Below are 19352 nucleotides of genomic sequence, written 5' to 3'. Positions count from 1 at the left end.
GCGGCCAGCCATCATACTTTGCCAAATGTGTACAAGCAGAAAATGACTTTGTGAGTTTGGTCCTCATGTTTTTTGGTCTTCCCTGTATCTTGCTGAGCCTTTAGAGATCTCATTTGTCTCTGTTGATATTTTTACAGTGCCATCATTAGCTAGCAGAATCTCAGGTTTGGACAGGAACCTGTTGTTGGATCCTTTCTGTGCAGTCCTCTGCCAAATGGCTCTGGAATTTCTGTTTGAAAACTTCCTCAACAAAGAACTCACTAACTCCTAGGAGAGGTTCATCTTATCTTTGAACAACACTGGCTATTTCACCTTGTGAAATCAGCTTTCCTGGAGCTTCCGTAATGTGAGTCCTAATCTAACCCTTAGAGCACAAGTATAAGGCCACCTTCATGCCAGCTCTTCAGATGTATGAAGGTGATAAAGGTAATTCCATTAAATCTTCTGCAAATGACTCCCTCACAGGAAATGGTTTAAGTCATGCTCCCTGAAGAGTCCTCTGATTTTTGAAGTCACTGGAAGGTTTGGTCTGTAGATCTAGGATCTGCCATCCATATGCCAACCATATACGTTCTGGTGAAACACAAAGAGCAGGAGCATTGACTACCTCCCTCACCAGTTTACATGAGCCCCACAGCTCTTTCCTTGACCTTATATTTTCCATTCTGCTTTCAAATTTACCTTGCAGTTTATTCTTTCATGACTCTCATATGCTCATTATATTGTCTTTTCTTCCCCCATGCTATTAAAATGTGTAGCACACATGGTATTTCCAATACAGAAAACACAGATACACAGAGAAATTTGTAATGCAATACATTTGTATATAATCGTTATTAAAGTCTCAGTTCTGTCTGGTGGCAAAAATTATTAGTTTGTTATTTGACTTTGCTTTTTTCTGACCATGAGATTTTCTCAGATCCACAGGCTGCTATCTCTGAACCCTCCAAGGAGATGCACGGAGCATTTCCCATACCTTCCAGGCCACTCTGAGGCTGCAGACCCTTCTAAGGTATATGTTTGGTCTTTTTTGTCCAGACATGATGCAACACCAGTCCTTGTTCAGTGCTGCTCCCCTGTGCTGAATAAAGTACCCTAGAACCTGTCGGAATCCATACAGGAAGTGGGGGCTCCTGATCAGCTATTAATCTCAGATCACCTCACCTGGGGAAGGTGTAATACTTAATCACTCACTTCCCAGTTCTTTCAAGTTCACCACTGAGGAGGGGGAGTCACTTTCTCAGAAACTTTCCTCAGCTTCTCTTCCCCATCTCCAGATATTTATTTAGCCATAGTAAATATGAAAACCATCCTAAGCCTTATTGCTTCTAGGCCAAAACCAATCCATGTCAGAACCTTCACTATGAATTTCTAAAAGACCCAGACTCTTAAAAGTTCTACAGCATTTTCTCTGAAGGTTTTCATCTCTATCATGGGCTTTGAAAAGCCTATTTTGAAAAGCCTTTTCTCCCGTCTTGGTTCTGTACTTCTGCAGTAACAATTCACCGTGATGGGATGAGGCTAAAGAGAATAGTCCCAGAATCTAAGAAACTGGAAGGAGGTAAAAATATCAATTAATATTTTAAAATCTTATTCAGCTTTCCAGAAAAATGCTTGGGATTCCTTGCCAGGAAGGAGGCCTTAAAAAGTATTTATAATGCAGGGGTGAAGGGGAAACTGAGACGAAGCTAGAGAGTAGCACAGACATATATATACTACCAACTGTAAAATAGTCAGTGGGAAGTTGTTGTATAACAAAGGGAGTCCAACTCGAGGATGGAAGATGCCTTAGAGGACTGGGGCAGGGAGGGTGGGGGGGACTCGAGGTGGGGGAGTCAAGGAAGGGAGGGAATACGGGGATATGTGTATAAAAACAGATGATTGAACCTGGTGTACCCCCAAAAAAATAAAAAAATAAAATAAAAAAATATATATCAATTGAAAAAAAAAAAAAGTATTTATAATGCAGAATTCCCATATCCCCGGCCTTTCAATCGTCCAGGTGCTCCTGCTGCAGGGTCTTAAGAGACAGGCTCAGGTGACCAGCAGTTACCTTGTTCCTCTTAGTTTATTAATCTCCTATCCAAGGGAAATCACTGAATGTCCTCCTATCTGATTTATCTCCTGTCCAGTTAAAATACATGTAGGTCACAAGAATTCCTTGTGGGCCTTAGAAGCTCAATGCAGAATCATAACAGCAAATGGACAGGAGGCCATCCTAGGGATGCACACGAGGAGGGAATACTGGCAGGCCCAGGGCAGTGAGGAAGGGGTGGCTGAGCCTCTCCAGAATGCATGCATATGTTGGTCTACTAACCTGGAACGGGGTGACATCCTCCTGGGTGAAAAAGGAGGATGCTACGAAAAAGTGATCACCAGAACGGAGGACTATTCCACCTCAACTCACATATAAGCCAAGGCAGATCTCCACCCTCAGAGTACCTCTAAAAAATGTTTACACTGAAGTCGATCCATCATTCTTAATCAGTTCCTTATGGGTCAATCAACTATTCAAATTATGCAGTGTTTTCTAGATCCTAGTCTCAAAACCAGGTGAACGAGGGAGTGTGTTGCCACATAGGAAACATCAGGAAACTCCCAGGACTGGGGTCAGGTTAGGTGAATGGTCAGAATGGGAAAGACAACATGACAACTCCGATGACAGAGAGCAATGAGGAAACTGGAGAAAGAGAAAAATCTCAGGGGTTGGGAGAGTCAAGAGGCTTTGAAGAGGAAGATTTAACCTGGGGTGTCATTTTTATTGCATTTCTAGCACATCTTTCCCCTGCATCCCAATTCTACCATAATCCACTGTGAGCTCAGGTAATGCAAACTCATTTTCATATCAGCAAAAGGGATTAAGGAGGTAAATCTTCAGAGGGAGAAAATATCCATGATGTATTTTAAAGCCGTATGCAGTATAAATGATTTTTCACCCACTCTTTTGTATTATTCATGCTTCAGCTCCCTGTCATGGCCATGAATAAATGAAATTTAACAAATGTCGTTTGGTCCACGGTGGCCCAGAATCACCCTAGAAGCTGAAGATCAGCTGCAACCCATTCCAGGGGCTCTTAGAGTATAAATGTGAAGGCCTTGGAGGTAATCAAAATCAAAAGACTTCCTCAGTCTTTTCAAACTCCCTTTGATAAACAAACAAACAAAAAAAACCACATGCCCACATTTAATTGCATTTGAAATTCAAAGTAAATTAAATATTGTGACAAAAAGGCGAATCAGATCAATGAAACAAAGTGTGCTCCTGTGTATTCGTGGCACAAGTCTCCCTTGAACTTTTACAGACTCTCCTTGGAGAATTAAGATATAGATCAGTGATTGGTAAACTATGGCCTGCAGCCTGCTTTTATATAGCTTCTGAGCTAAGAATGGCTTTTACATTTTTAAATGGTGATTTAAAAAAATATCAAGAGACGAATAATATTTCATGAAGTAAAAATTACACAAAATTCAAATTTCAGTGTCCATAGATGAAGTTTCACTGGAGCCCAGCCACACTCACCCTTATTGGCCGTGCCTTGCTTTTGTGCTACAGCAGCAGAGCAGAGAGTGTGCAAAAAAGAGCAGGTGGCCCCCAAGTCCTGAAATATCTACTATCTGGCCCTTTACAGGATGAAAAAAAAAAAAAAAAAAAATGTCTATCCCCTGTAAACCAATGCTTGCTTTTAAAGAGGAGAAAAAACCCAAGGAGAAGAAAGCTCTCAAGGTCACCCAGCTGGTATTTGGCAGTGTCAGCTCTAGAACCCAGTCATCTAAACTCCATGTAGGGTCTTTTTCATTATACCCTGGAGTAGGGGGTGGGGGTGGTGGAAGTGTCTCCACGGATTATACACAGCAAGCCCATGACAGAACAGACTGTAGGAACCAGAGCCACGGTTTCAAGATTTCAGGAGAATACATGAATAATGTGTTTCCTAAGGAGAAGAGAAGAAAAACAAAACAAAAGAACCCTGAAACTAATTACGAAGGTGTGTGGCAAATTCGTTTTGGCCCAGCACATGCCCTATTGTGAGATCTGGCCACCCTAACCTGGTCTGAACTGAATGCTGCATTCTGTTTTGGTCCCAGTACTTATCCACTGCTTGTGCTTACTCCTACTTTGCTGCTTTCATTTAAGAGCCCTCAGAAACAGGGATGTGGAACTTCCATGTGAGGGAGGACACTGGGAATAAACAAAAAAGAGAACCTGGGTGTGAGAGAGAGGGTGAGCTTGGTTTTCTGCTGGAGGCTACATTTTTATTTTTATTTTTTCCCGACTGGCACGTGTATCCTTTGTTTTGAATAATGGAGATAATTATACATTCAAGGGATCACATTCTAAACCCCCTAAACGATTAAGAAATCTTATTGCAAGCAATCATGAGAAAATGTAAGAGAGGATTACCCAGAGAGACAATGCAAATCATAGATCTTCAAGTCCCTCGCTTAGCACAGAGACCTAATCATCATTCTGCTCTCTTTCCCATGGCCTAATTGTTGATATTCCAGGCCTGTCTCAGGGCACAGCAATGTTCTCTCCTAAATCCTGTTCATGTGAAGTCAAAGGTTCGGATGGGTCCCTCTTGGGAAACTGCTATCTCGGTGATTTTGATTCTGACCTGTAAGCTCCCATTTACCAGCGATTGGGAATAGAACAAAAGCTTGCATTATGATCAGGCTGCAAGATTGTGTAGGGAGAAAGGAACCCTGTGTGTCATTTGCTCAATTCAACAAATATTTACTGGGCACCTACTGCAAAGCAGACATGACTCTAAAAGCTGGGATAAAACAGTGGAAAAAATATAGTCCCTGACCTTATGGGTCTATATCTATCAAGCCAGACAGATAGACAAGGAAAGAGGAAAATCAAATGTGTGTCATGAAGGATATGAAAAAAGTAAGTCCAGATTGATCGGGGACTGCCTGGGTAAGCAAATCAATTTGAAGAGTGTGTGGAACTAACTAGGAAAAGAGCTTAGAGGAGACATTTGTCAGGTCGAGGGGAGAAACGTGAAGCCCTGCAGATGAGGGAGGTCATGGATTGTTGAGAAAACTAGGGTAGGACTGATCCCTTGGGGAAGGGAGCAGCAGGCACGTGGATAAGGAAGGAGGATGACCAAGGATGGGTCTGGGAATGTCAGCCAATGCCAACCAGGAAGGGTCTTGTGAGCCTTAACCTGAGAATAAGGAAGGCAGGCATAATTGGAAGACAATGCAGAGGCTCAAAAGTGTCTTAATGACAGTGGGTGATGGGATCAGATTTGCCGTTACCTTGTTACCATAAAAGAATACCTTGCAGTCCAGGGATTATGTATCTGACTCACTATGCCCTCTGTTGCATAGGGTAACAGTAATAATAACAACGATAAGAACAGCGAATACATATTGTGTTACTATGTGCCTGGGATTGTGTGAAGCGCTTTACCTGAATTGTGTGATTTACTCTGTATAACAATCCTATGAAATACATGTTACTGTTATTTGTAACTGACAAATGAGGAAACTGAGGCACAGAGATTGAGTGGCATGCCCAAGACTGTACGATTCTTACGGAGAGGTGGTGGAATTGGAATCCAATGCAGTCTGTCTCTAAAGCTCAGGCTACGCATGGACCTGGGAATGAAAACATCAAATACAGCTTCCAACTCTGATTCTCAGTGTGACCATGGGCTTTCACTCGCTGGTTTTCTTGTCTTTAAATAATAAGAATGAGCTACATACTGCTCAATCCTTTCTCTAGTCTAATATCAAGATATAGTGTTTCTCTTAGATGTCAGCAGAAAACAGTAGTTCAGGGTAGTCATTTGACTCTTGCTGTTCCTAAGGCAAGAAATCGTTACAAGAAATCAACCCCTATAGAAGACTTATGATCTCTCTCGGGGATGATTCCAAATCTTTCCTCCTCTCCCCTGATTCCCTCAGTCTTCTTTCCCAAGGTTTGTGATGGAAATCCAGTGACAGAGCGATTTCCATAAACGTGTGTTGATTGTCAGTGGATCAGAAAATACAAGATCCCTGGAACTCTCCCCCACATGTCACTGTCATCAGGCTTTGTCTTCCTTATGGTGCATCGATGGTGACAATAATCCAGGCTCTGTTTTCTGTCTGTCAATTACACTCTAAGCTGGCCAGGGTGAGACTTTTCATTAAAGAAAAATCAACAGCTCTGAAAAGGCAGGTGTTAAAAGCTAACAAAAGGATTCAATATTCATAATGACTAAATTGTGTTTGTTGGATTTGGAGTGGCCAACAGGTACCTTTCCCTGAATTTACACCACCATCTATGATATAGAATGGAAGCCGTGATTGGCATAAAACAGCAGGCAAAGTGTAGAGGACCGTCCCATTTTAGTGTTCCCGGGATGTCAGAAGAGTATCCATGCTCAGTTGGCTTTTGATCTTGGAAACATAACTCAGTGGTCTCAGCTTCAGAATTCTTAGACTTCATGGAACCACAGTTTTAAAATCTTGGCAAGCCTGAGTCATGGCTTCAGTTTCTGTCTCCTTAGAAAAAAATCTGAGGAGCAAGTGATTTATGGTCTATTCTTCTTCTAGAAGAGCTCTCCAACCCCTGGCCACTGAATGGACTTTGAAATATGCCCACAGGGATCCTTTATCCACGGACCATCTCTGAGTGTTTATTATTCACTTTACTAGAATAGAAGCTGTTTAATCATTGTCTCTGCATTTGCTTTAATCTAGAAACTGTCAATTTATTAGCTCATAACATGCCTGAAGCTTTTCACCTTCTTACTGGAGGAAGACTTGTGTAAATTCAGGTGATGATTCTAAAAAAAGTCAGACTGATGTGAGGTTAAGTTATGAAGAGAAAAAATAATATAGCAGTTAGAGTATAGAACTAAAGTTTATTTCTGAAAAGAAGCATTCTATATTTTGTTTAAAGTGGAGTAAAACCATTTTTAACTCTACCTAGTAATAACAATTGATGAGTGAGTAAAAGAATTATTTATTATAAACATGAATTTAACCATTCCAAAGGATTTTCAGCACCAAAGTTTTAGGAAGTTACCCAGAGTGCACATTGGAGGGAGACTCCTAAAAATGAAAGTGATTAAGAAACCAGACTCTCTCTCTCTCTCTATATATGTATTTATGTATATATATTTACATATACATTTACATATATACATATGTATATACGCATATATTTATACGTATATATGTATACATATATATGTATTTCTGGGGTTGAAAAATCTCAAATATGTGTGTGTGTGTGTATATATGTGTGTGTGTTTGTGTCTTTTCATGGAAAATAATCAGGGCATCAAGAAAAATAAGGTTCAGGATAGAAGGATAAGGAGCCCAGGAGAGCCCAAGAGCAAAGCAGTGTACAGTGCGCATACCATAGAGAAGAGGGCATAAAAGAGTCCAGAGAGAAGGGATTGAAAGAATAACTGCACCTTGAATAAAACTGAGGCATTCTTGGCTTCCAGATGACGTAAAGACTGGTCACAGCTGGTCTAATTACTACAAGCACTGTGAACTCTACCTATGACATTCCTGATCTGTTGCTATTTGTCTTCCGTCTTTCTCCCAGAGTTGTTTTATTATCAAGTAAAATGTTTCTTTCCCTTTTTTTTTCCTTGCAGGAGAGACCTTTAAGATTACCTACTCCAACTCATTCACTTTACAAATGAGGAAACCGGGGCCATGAGAAGTTAAAGTGAAGTGCTCAAAGTCACCTAGGTGGAGAGTACCACAGACAGGACTAAAATCCTGAATCTTCTAATTCCCAAACCACACTTCATTCCAAGAGTCCATTCTTCCTATCAAATAATCAGCACTTTCATCTTCATCATAGTGGTAATTTCTGCAAAGGCAGACAAATACTGGAGGCAATGCTCAAATGTTAAATGTTTAAGTTAGCATTTGGGAACTTTATATAGAATTACTGGAAACTGAAAAGAAGACAAAATCATCACCTTTCTTTTTAAGAGGGTCCCAACATAATCTTCCAGCATATGTGCTTAAAATTGGTTCTTCCTGCCCGTTAGATGAGCCATCTTGTTTTTATTTGCTTACCAGAAATAGAATTTAAGGACTCAAAGGATCTTAGAGATCACCTAGACCCACTTTCTTATCTTGTAAATGAGAAAGCTGAGGTTCAAAGAGGCTGCCTTAGCAAATCACAAAATATTAGAATTTGAAGAAGCAGCAATATTTAGTCAACATCTTTTTTTAATTCAGAGAAATAGACATACAGAAAGTACTTAGCTATCATAACACCTGTATTTCCCACTACCCATAATTGATGATTCTTTATATTTGGTATATTTCTTTCAAATATTTTCATATAAGAAATAAAACTATGCAGATACAGTTGAAATACTTTTTTCCCAACCCCTAGTCTTACTTACCTCCTTAGCAACCCATGGACAGCCAATATTTGAAAACTGTGAATCCTTGCAATCTGCTTTGTATAATTTCACATACACATACAGATATCAATGGACAATACATATTCCCAGCTATGCCAGGGGGTTAGGGATATTAAATCAAAACTATTCTGATTTTGTTTGAGTGTATATGATTCTTACTAGAAATATTTAATAGAAAACTACCATATGACAACAACATTGTAAACAACTTCAATCTAATAGACCCATTTAACAGACAGGTCAGAGAGGTTAAGTGACTTGCCCCAAGTGGTACCATGTCACCATCCAGTTAGAACTCAGGTGTTCCCCCACCACTCCCATCTCCGCATTTATTTTCTCACTAGAAAAACCCCACTTGATTGTCTCTTTCCTCTTATTTTAAGTCCTCTGGATATTTCTGTTCATCATTTTTAGAAAGGCACATTTCTGTCCCACACCGCCATTCAGGAAAGAAACAATTCTGGGGTTGAGAAAGCTCATACCAGAAACAATATACTTTTTAACTTCACACTTTGTTCCGAACAGCAGGGCAGCCAGGCAGACACCAGGCTCACACACCATTATGAATCTGTCAGCAATTAGAATTCTAAACCCTATTCGGTTTTTACTTGCTTCAATCAACTTGTCACTGCAGTGAGGATTATCTCCTTTCTCAACATAAACATCAACAGAAGGGAGTGGAATGGCTTGGGTCCTTGGCGGAGGCTCCGCCAGGGAGAATGCTAAATAGCACATTCTGCAGACAGGAGGGATCTGGGGCCTTAATGGGCCATAATTAGAGGGGGCAGAGCCTATACCAGCCTTTGTGTAAGGTTTCAGAATTCCTCTCCTTACAACGGGGAGACATCTTGGGAGATGCCAGGAGCCTGCTGTTGTCTGCTTCTCGCGTCTCTGTTTCCTGAGCTAGAGAAAGGAAGGGAAAAGAAGAAAATGTGTTCCCGCAACGTTTTCACTTGAAAGCGAAGGACCCTGGGAATCATGCCACCCAACGTGCTTATTTAAAGAATTAGGAACCTGAGATCCAGAAAGGGAAGGCTGTGGCCAAGGTCAAACCCGTGACAGAGCCCAGTGTCCTGACTCCCAGTGCTGAGCTCTGCTCCCTTCAGGGGCAGTAGAAAGGTTCCGAGTCATAAGCCACTTTCTGCCCCCAAATACCCAATGATGCGAAAGACCAAGCAACACAGTGCCGTGACATGAGGACAGGGCAAGCCCAAGGTGCCAGGGTCACCGAGAGAAGACATTCATTGCACCTCAAACCCATTTTGAACATAGAGAGTGTGTAAGTATACAAGTAGCAATTAATTTGATTCCTTTCAAGTTATTTTTTTTCTTTAAGAACTTTTATTGAGATGCAATTGACATACAATAAACTGCATATATCTAAAGTGTACAATTTGATATTTTTTTCTTATTAGTAATGTATATATGACAATCTCAATCTCCCAATTCATTCCCCCCCAACCGCCCTAAGGAATTTAGAGTTAGGTGGGTGAAGACAAAGAAAGTTTGCTATCTTCTACTACTGATAAGAGCTACCATTACGTATATTAACTTCTTTAATCTTCATAATAACTTTATGAGGTTAGCACTATCATTCTCATCTTTATTTTACAGATGAAAAAAACTGAAGCATGGAGGGTTGGGTACCTTGTTCAACATTATGTGTATGATAATGGCAAAACTAAGATTGGAACCCAGATGGTCTGGCCCTAGAGCCGCCACTCTTAACCACAAGGGTAGGATGACCAACCATCCTGATTTCCTGGGATTGTCCCAGTTTTAGCAATCAAAGTCCCATATCCCAGGAAACCTCTCAGTCCTGGACTAACCGAGATAGTTGATCACCCTGTACAAAACTATACTGACTTCGTGGTTTATCAATGACTAAACCCAAGCCTCAAAAAATGATGCAGTTAGTCTGGTTGCCATATCCGTCTTCAAGCCTTGGGAGGCTGAACTCACAGGGAAGAACTTAAATATTAATATGTGCCAAGTACTATTCTGAGCAATTGTCAGGCTTTATGTTATTTAAATTCTCACAAGCCCTCTAGATGAAACATATGGATAAGAAAACAGAGGCTCCGAGAGGATTGGGTCAGTTGCCTAAGATCTCAATGTTAGCAAGTATAAAGCTAAGATTTGAATCTAGGCAAGCAGGAAGATCTTGAGACTTCTTTACAGAGAGATAGCTAAAATGAGGGCGTCTCAAAATCTGAGAGTCCTACCTCCTTGGTGTTTTTTTCCAGATATGGGAATTCACACCTAGAAAGTTAGATATAACTCTTTGAGAATTCCCTCTTTCTGAGTAGAGTTTTGTGCTTCCTTCTGACTCAGCTATGGGATACAGCATCAGCTGGCCACAAGTTGACACCAACACCCTCAAATGCCCTCCATGCTGTGTCCACACTGCTTTCCCCTCTTTGAAGATTCCTCCCCTGCCTCTGTGTGCATGCAAAATTCTTACCCATCCTTTAAGACCAGGTCATATACTACCTTTCCCAAAAGCCTTCCTTGGACTTCTAGTTTAAAATAATCCTTCTCTCTTCTTTCCCTTAGGCATCTTAAACCTTTTAAAAAGAGGTATCCCACTCTGCCTTATTCTACAGTCATAACATGCAAGGGTGGGAGAGGGCCATGCCTGGCTCTCTTGCTGTGCTGGGCCCTCTACCTCAGCATTATCTTATATCCTCTCTCAGGACTCCGCAGGACCAGAGACAGCACCTGAACACAGCCTGTAGTTTGATGGCCTCTTGAATGAATGCATGTATACATCAGTGTGTTTAGTTGTGAACTGTGATGTTTGTACATGGAGATTTACATAAGGAAAAAAATATCCAGGATGTTTGTGTATGTCAGGGGATAATTTCTTTGGCACGTCTAGGCTAGGTTTTACTCCAAACTAAAGCAAACGATTAAGGTAATTGGCTCGATGATTGTAGTAGGTATCTACCTCTATAAAACTTATCTAAAGTGTGTTTGCAAAATTATCTGGTGTTAAGAATAATGATTTTTAAATGCTCTAAAAGAAATAAACACAGGGCAAGGAGTTCGTTTCCACTTTCTTGGTGATGACCCAAACTCACTGTGTAACTTTTAGTCCTCTTTTTGCCCAAACTGTAGGATGATGATGGTGATAGAATTACATGATTTCTAGGGTCCCATCCAGCTCCACATGCCTATAATTCAGTAATTCTAATAATTAGAGTAAGTCTTTCCCCACAGGGACATTCTGTTTCCTACTGTAGCCTTGGCATTCAGAAAATTCTGGGTGAGTAGTAGTATCAATAACAAAGTCAAGGATCAGTCAAAGCCACCTGAGGAAGAAAAGGGTGTTCTGTTTGAAGGAAGGAAGCCAGAGATTCTGGAGGGACATGATGTGTGAAATGCAGGCTGGGGGTTTAATGAGTTTGAGGCGTGAAAACCCAAGCTTCAGGGCTGCATTCCCTGGCAGCATTGAGCACGGCATGTTTCCATGCCCTCTGTGGCCGAGTTCTATTTTAGCATGTGCTGGAGCTTGAATCCTCTTAACACAGCTGTGACTGTCTGTTAACTTTTAGGCATGGTTCTCCATTCAAGCAAATGGCTCTTGGTCTTATCCTGACAGACCTGGGGAAAAGCAGCTAGAGGAGGATGGACCTGGAAACTGCCAGAGAACTGATTGGTAGTGAAAGAGGTGTATTTACTGAGGTTGAGATGTAGCCAGCTTAGCCCAATGGACCAGGGTAGAGAGAAGACTGATCTATGAAGGTCAAAATCAAATGGTATGGGGCAGTCTTGCTGGACAACCCCACCTACCCAGCAAAGTTTCATTCAGCATTTGAGAGCCCCTTATGACCCTTTAGCCATTAACGTTCTTTCTAGCTGGGACACACCTCTTGAGACCTTAACCCATGGAAAAAATGAGAGCACAGATGACTCGTTTCACCATGCCCCCACCCTTCTCCCTTCTGGAATCCCCGCCAGGGCCCAAAGTGCCGAGCTGTCAAGTCCTGCCCTGAATGCTTTGGTTAAGTGGATGCCCAGCCCAACTAAGGAAGCTGTTTCAAGGCTGGGCTAAGCCCTCCAGCTGCTGGGAAGAGCAGAAGTGTTCACCATGGAAACAAGCCCCTCATCAATCTTGCAGTGACTTACAAGATCACTGGGATGCACAGGGGACCAGAGTCCCTGGAAAGACTACCTCTTTTCCCTTGAAAAGAGATGACTGCATTCTTGAAAACCAAGACAACTGCTTCTAAAATGGAGTGGAAATAGCCAGGGTTGCTTCTGCCTCCTGAACTTACGCCTAGATGTGCCCTGAGACTGTGAAGGCAGGAAGGTCCCCATTTGTGTGGATTTTGCTATTGTAGCTAGTTCTATTTGACACAACTCAATGTCAGAGGGAGAAGAGGACTCTGGATGTTATCTAGTCAAAACTCTCATCTTCGGGCTTCCTAGGTGGCGCAGCGGCTAAGAATCGGCTTGCCAACGCAGGGGACATGGGTTCAATCCCTGCTCCAGGAAGATCCTACATGCCTAGGAGTGACTAAGCCCATGGGCCACAACTACTGAGCCTGCACTTTAAAGCCCATGAGCCACAGTTGTTGAGCCCATGTACTGCAACTACTGAAGCCCACGCATCTGGAGCCTGTGCTCCACAACAAGAGAAGCCCACGCACCACAACGAAGAGTAGCCCCTGCTCGCCACAACTAGAGAAAGTCCACGTGGAGCAACAAAGACCCAACACAGCCAATAAATAAATTAAAACAAGCAAACAAACAAACAAACAAAAACTCTCATCTTTTAAAGAAATAACTGAGGGGCCTGGAGTGAATAACTTGTCCAAGGCCCAAGTAATGAATGAGTGGGAAAGCCAGGACTAGACCTAAGATTTTGCACTCCAAATCTGTTATTCCTTCCACAGTCCTAGGGTCAGAGTGAATTTTATGTGAAGCTAGTAAAGATTAAATTTCAAAATAACTCCCTTAATGAGTCCCTTCTGGGGCCCTAGCAATGTGTTACCTTGGCCATTTTTCTTTCTTTTTTTTTTTTTTTCCTTAATTTTCAAAAGTGAATTTTAACTGAAATTGGTTAAGAATGCTGTTCCTTTCCATTCTGTTTCCCCCTGTGTCACTCTTCCCCTCAAGTTGAATGTCAGAATGCCCATGGGCATTTGTGAGATAGGGTTAAAGGAAAGTAGATATAGGTTAGCATTTACCAGGGGTTAAGTCCGTAGAGTAAAATTATGCGGTTCCTAGTCACTTTCATGAAGCATTAAGGTATTCTTTGTTTTGATGTAGGACTGGCCTCCACTTCCAGAAGCAATTAGCATGAAGATTCAAAGGAAAAGCAAGGCCAAAATTCAGCTCCTATGAGAATACAAATGGTCTGGCACACAGGAAACAAAAGGACAGTGGAGAAGAACAACAGTTAAAATATGCAGAGCCAGGAGGTAGTCTGTGAAAATTCTTTCAAATCTCATATCACATATCTGGAAGAAACTTGATAGATATTTTCCATGATCAATATGAATTGTAAAGCTGAGTGAAGCTCTTCTAAGCCATCAATAATAATTTTATAAAGATGCATTTCAATAAACTGAATAAAAATGGAATTACCTATTCTCTTTACAGAAAATGATTTTAAAAATATACTGTCATAGGAAAAGGTGGTCAACCAATATGCAGTCAACACTGGATATGGATAAAGTATTATATAGGTGTGTTAATTAACAAAGATATTATGCTATTTTCTGAATTTTAAATTTTGTAGTAAATTTGTAATATCTGTATTATTTTAACTGATTGAGATGTATTTTGTCCTTCATTCAAAATATTCATTTTTGTGTCTAATTTTGTATTTCTAATATTACATTCTTTTCTTTTCTCAAAGAGAGCCCCCTTGTCATATAAGCTGCATAAAATCTGGATTCAGCTCCTGCCTGATACCTCCTTAATGAGTTTGCATTAATCACAGGATTACTGAAAATGATAGGAAATATCCTGAGTGGGTTTTGTGGATCAGGAACCCATTATTATTGTACAATCATGCTACCATCATTCTCATTGGAATTTAGCAACTTAGAAGCGTGCTCAGAGTCATTTGCATTGTGCATGGAGCAGCTTCTAATGCCAATTCATTGGGGTCAGTTTCATTGCCGGTAGCAAGAGCAAAGCCTTATAATACGTTTCTGTTACTCATCAGTGTCATGCTTGTCTACGCCTATCTCCCAAGTAACCAAACCACATAATCTCATTTCCTTTTACCAAATTCAATTCATCTTCCAAATATGTACATTTGCAAAATATGTCTGGGGGACAGGTTATTCTACCCCATTTTACAGAAGGAGAGGACTCAGTGATGGGGTGGGTTGTTGACATTCAAATTACTCAATTCCATCTCTGATAAGTTCTCAACTTAAAGAATTGCTGTGAGGAGCAAATAAAATAATGCGTATGAAATATCCTAGCCCAGACACTAGCACACGAGTGGTTGGTAAGTGTTAGTTTAATGTTGGATGATTCTTTACCGATAGGTAAGCATTTGCCAACTCAGGTTCACGAAGCTCCCAGATGCCTGGAGGTATTTCTACAGTTCCTTGGAAGAAAATGTGGTCACAGTACACAAGCTTCAAATTTCTTTGCTCCAAAATGAACCATGGATTTTAAACCTAAAGCAAGAAACCCTGCCCACTACTTTTTTCAAACTTGAGTCATTAGGGAATTTCATTGAGAAAGATTTGCAAGGTGATATGTCCCCGGAAAACTTAACTTGACTGTCAACTTCCCTACTTTCCAGCTGCGCGACCTCGATCAAGTCATTCTATTTATTTCTCTTTCAATTTCCTTATCTGCCAAAAAAAGATATTAATAACTTATAAGCCTACAAGAAAACCGTAAGATAACATATGGTAAATTTGGAGACATATACACGAGTTATTACTTTTGCACCAGCAAAGTAAAATGGAGAAGTAAAGCGAAAAGCAGATGATTTGCCTCACATTCCTCTTTCCACAAGCCCCATCACTTTTTTCCTCAGAATTACTAAGTGCAGACAAGTGTAACACACTTCATATGATTCCAGAACAGAATGTTAATGTTTATAACCTGGATAAGGTAGAAGTAAATGTGTATTTGATAAAAGGCAAAAATTAAGAGTTGCTAGAAAAAGTCTAGAGTTATCTCATCAACATCTTTATCGTCATAGAGGGGAGATGGGATCGAAACTAAAGATGATAGGGAAATGGAAGAGAAAATGTGTTATTTAAGTAACAAATGTTATCAATAGAAAAGTGAAAAAAAGAAAAGAAAAAAAAAAAGAAAAGTGAACATAAACCTGTAGGGAGGAAAGAGAAATGTCAAGGAGAGTGTATATGAACTAAGTCTGGTCCTTTCATAGAAGGCAGTCAATAGAAAATATATGGTATTAATAAACAAATATAGAGAAATACAGACACAATTTTCAAAGTTATGAAAGTCACTACTGACAGAACCAGAAAGAAAGGCTCTTAAAATAAGTTAGCACTAAGCTGGAAGTGGAAAGAGACGAGTTGGGAAGCTGCTGGTTTCCAATATAACTCTTTTGTATCGCTTAATTTTCTTTACCGTATGATAAAATACAGGCAGGAAAAAAAAAAAACCTCGAAAAGGCATGTGTTCTTTTTTATCTTTGGTGGCATCAATATAAGCTCAGATATTCAATATTGCTACTATTATTTCATTTTCAGCATCTTTTTCTTCATTCCTATACTAGTGCTATTTAATAGGATAGCCACTAGCCATATATGGCGATATGAAATTAAATTCATTAAAATAGGCCTTCCTAGGGGGCACAGTGGTTAAGGATCCACCTGCCAATGCAGGGAACACGGGTTTGAGCCCTGCCCCAGGAAGATACCACATGCCACGGAGCAACTAAGCCCGTGTGCCACAACTATTGAGCCTGCGCTTTAGAGCCCGTGAGCCACAACTATTGAGCCTATATGCCGCAACTACTGAAGCCCATGCACCTAGAGCCCTGCTCTGCAAAAAGAGAGGCCACAGCAATGAGAAGCTCTTGCACCACAACAAAGAGTAGCCCCCGCTCACTGCAACTAGAGAAAGCCTGTGTGCAACAACGAAGACCCAACACAGCCAATAAATAAATTCATTCATTCATTCAAAAAAATTCATTAAAATAAAATAAAAACTCTGCTCCTAAGTATCATCTGCTATATTTCATGACAAATGGCTACCGTGTTGGACAGCATAGGATTATGGAATTTTCCATTGTTGCAGAAGGTTCTATATCCTCACTGTAAGCAATTTCATCCACACTTAAGGTTTCAACTACCACTCATTCTTGGATGCCTCCCTGAGCTTTATCTCTAGCCAAAGATCTTGTCTCCTGAGCAACATGCCTTCACATGTACCTGCCGATTAGACAGAAATATTTTCACGTATGTCCCATAGCCCTTCATACCCGACTTATCCAAATCTGAACACCTTCTTTTCCTGCAGAAGTCATTTTCACTTCCTGCATTCCCCACTTCTGCTGGTGGAATCATCCTCTGAAAAGTCACTAGAATCTGTCGGCTGTTCTCTACCACTTGCAGCTCACTTTCCCTGAAGCTGATGGCAACCTGGGAGAGTCTCAGCTCATCTCTTCTTCCTGACACATTTCTTCTGGCCAGGGTATCTACCAGGTCATCATGTCCTGCTTATTCTAGGTGTGCCCTACACTTCTGCTAACCTAGTTCCATTCTGAAACTGTCAAGCTCCTGACTGGTGCTCTGGGCACCAGTCTTCTTTATGATTTTTTTTTTAACCCCAGTAAAATGCCATTCCTCACTCTCTGTAACGATGACACATTCTGAGTGTTGCTATGTGTTTTTATATAACCACAGCAAAGTCTGGGGAATAAAAAGACTTTTGGTAAAATCAGAACACTCTAACATCAGGGAGAAGGCCTACATTGGTCTCCTGTTCTGTAAAACCAGACTACCAAAAGGTAGTGATTTCCTGGAAGCTTAAACATGTGCTTCTGATATGGGTTGAAACCAAAATACCTAGGGCCTCAGTATCATAAAACATATCTACCGATCACCTAATATAGGTAAAAGTGTATGGTAGATGAGAAATGTGGACATTTTCAGGGAGTTTACAATCAGGTAGAAAATAGTTCAACAGTTATCTTAAATATGTCAGGTTGAAGATTCAGTAAAATGCCCAGCTCGACATCTATTTCAACCTTGTTCTGGTAGGCTTTTTTTTTTTTTTTTTTTTTTTTTTTTTTTACTGCAGCAGTTAGATAGCTAAACTTTATAATTCTCAGATCTGGATATGATTAAGTCCTAATTTAACCCAGGTCTTCCACCAATAATCTTGGCCAAGTTTCTTAGCCTCTTTGTACTTTACTTTCCTCGTTTCAAAATGGAGGTTGTGACATTAATATTATATTGAGAGATTTATTTGTGGATTCGCTGATGTAATGAATACAAAGACATTAGCACACCATTTGGTACCTATAGAGACTCAATAAATTCTTACTATCACTATTAAGAGGAATAAATGGAATGTCCTTCCCATGTCCTGCTTCAGAGTAAGTAAGGAGGAAAGGGGCAGAATATGTCACATTCATTTTGCTGGTACAGATCTAACAGATGTAATGAGGCACTGAAGCCAGCAGTTCCAGGAAAAGCTTCTGATTATTGAATCATAGCTAAGGTGCTGTGATCCTGGTACCTACGATTGTGATAGCAACTTCCTGATTGCCTAGTTTCTTGTGTGTGGCAGAGATAACTAATCCTTGGGTGGGCCAATTTTGCAGTGTTGTTCTGGGAGTCACTTCCAGAGCCCCAGCCTAGAATTTGTGACTCCAGCCTTTCTAACAATGTTGTAAATACTTAATCCCATGTACTAAAACATGTTTAAATTGTGAAATGGTTTATGTTATGTGAAAATGTACCCAACCTGATACGGGCAAAATGGAAGAAATGCCATCATGTCTCTACCACTAGGACGCAGTAGCGGCTTTGTGAGATATGTGTAACAGTAACTGGATCACACACCCTACTCCAGATGTGTCTCCTTGGTTATAAAATAGAAAGCAGTCTTGAAGCAGAATATGGAAATGGAATTCCATTTATTCTGCCCACTAAGAGGAGTTTTCTTCAGCATCATCTTTCAGGACCACCATGGAGAAGATGCCACAGCTGTCCACTTCCAGGTAATGCAGAAAATCCTGCAGAGTATCTGTAAATCAAGCTCATTTTTCTTCCTTCAGTCTATTGGTTGTAGGGAACTCTTCATGAAGCCATATGTGTGGGTTGAGAGAGAGGAGAAAATTAGGTAGTAGGATTAGGTACCGTAGTCCTCTGGGACAGTTATTCATGCAACTTGCTTAGCCCTCTGGACCTGTTTGAACCTTGTCAAGTATATATCACCCTCAACTGATAACAGAGTGCTGCTGTGCATGCCTAAATTTAAGACTTAGTGGGTCAGACCACCTCCAGTTCCTTACGGGCAGCTTAGGTTGCATTGCAACTTGGTGGTGTATGGTCAAGTGCTCAGTCTCCACTAGGGCCCAGGAGCAATCCAAAAGGAAAACTGTTACCTAAAAGAATGGGATATCTTTGCTTAATACCCTAAGGTCTATCCAGTGATTCATCTGGAGGAGCTGACCAAAGGTTCCCTGTAGCATCTCTATCTGCCGGATATTTTAAGTACCATTGGATCTAATGGGGATATAGCCCAAATGACAAAGTAGCTTTCACAGCAAACTGGACCAGTTCCAGATCCTTTTTCTTTTCTGTCCCCTACTCAAAACTAGCAACCTTTTTGATTACTTGATCAATAAGTAAGTTCAAATAGCAGACCCAAATGAGATATATGTTGCCTCCAAAGTCCAAGGAACCAATTGTACACTCTAAATATATGCAATTTATTGTCTGTTAACTGTATCTCAATAAAAGTTCTTAAAAAAAAAAATCCAAGGAA

This window comes from Hippopotamus amphibius, chromosome 6 (genome assembly GCF_030028045.1).
Source record: "Hippopotamus amphibius kiboko isolate mHipAmp2 chromosome 6, mHipAmp2.hap2, whole genome shotgun sequence".
NCBI classification, from domain to species: Eukaryota; Metazoa; Chordata; class Mammalia; order Artiodactyla; family Hippopotamidae; genus Hippopotamus; species Hippopotamus amphibius.
The sequence above is the reverse complement of the archived record's forward strand: the minus strand, read 5'-3'. Positions refer to the sequence as shown.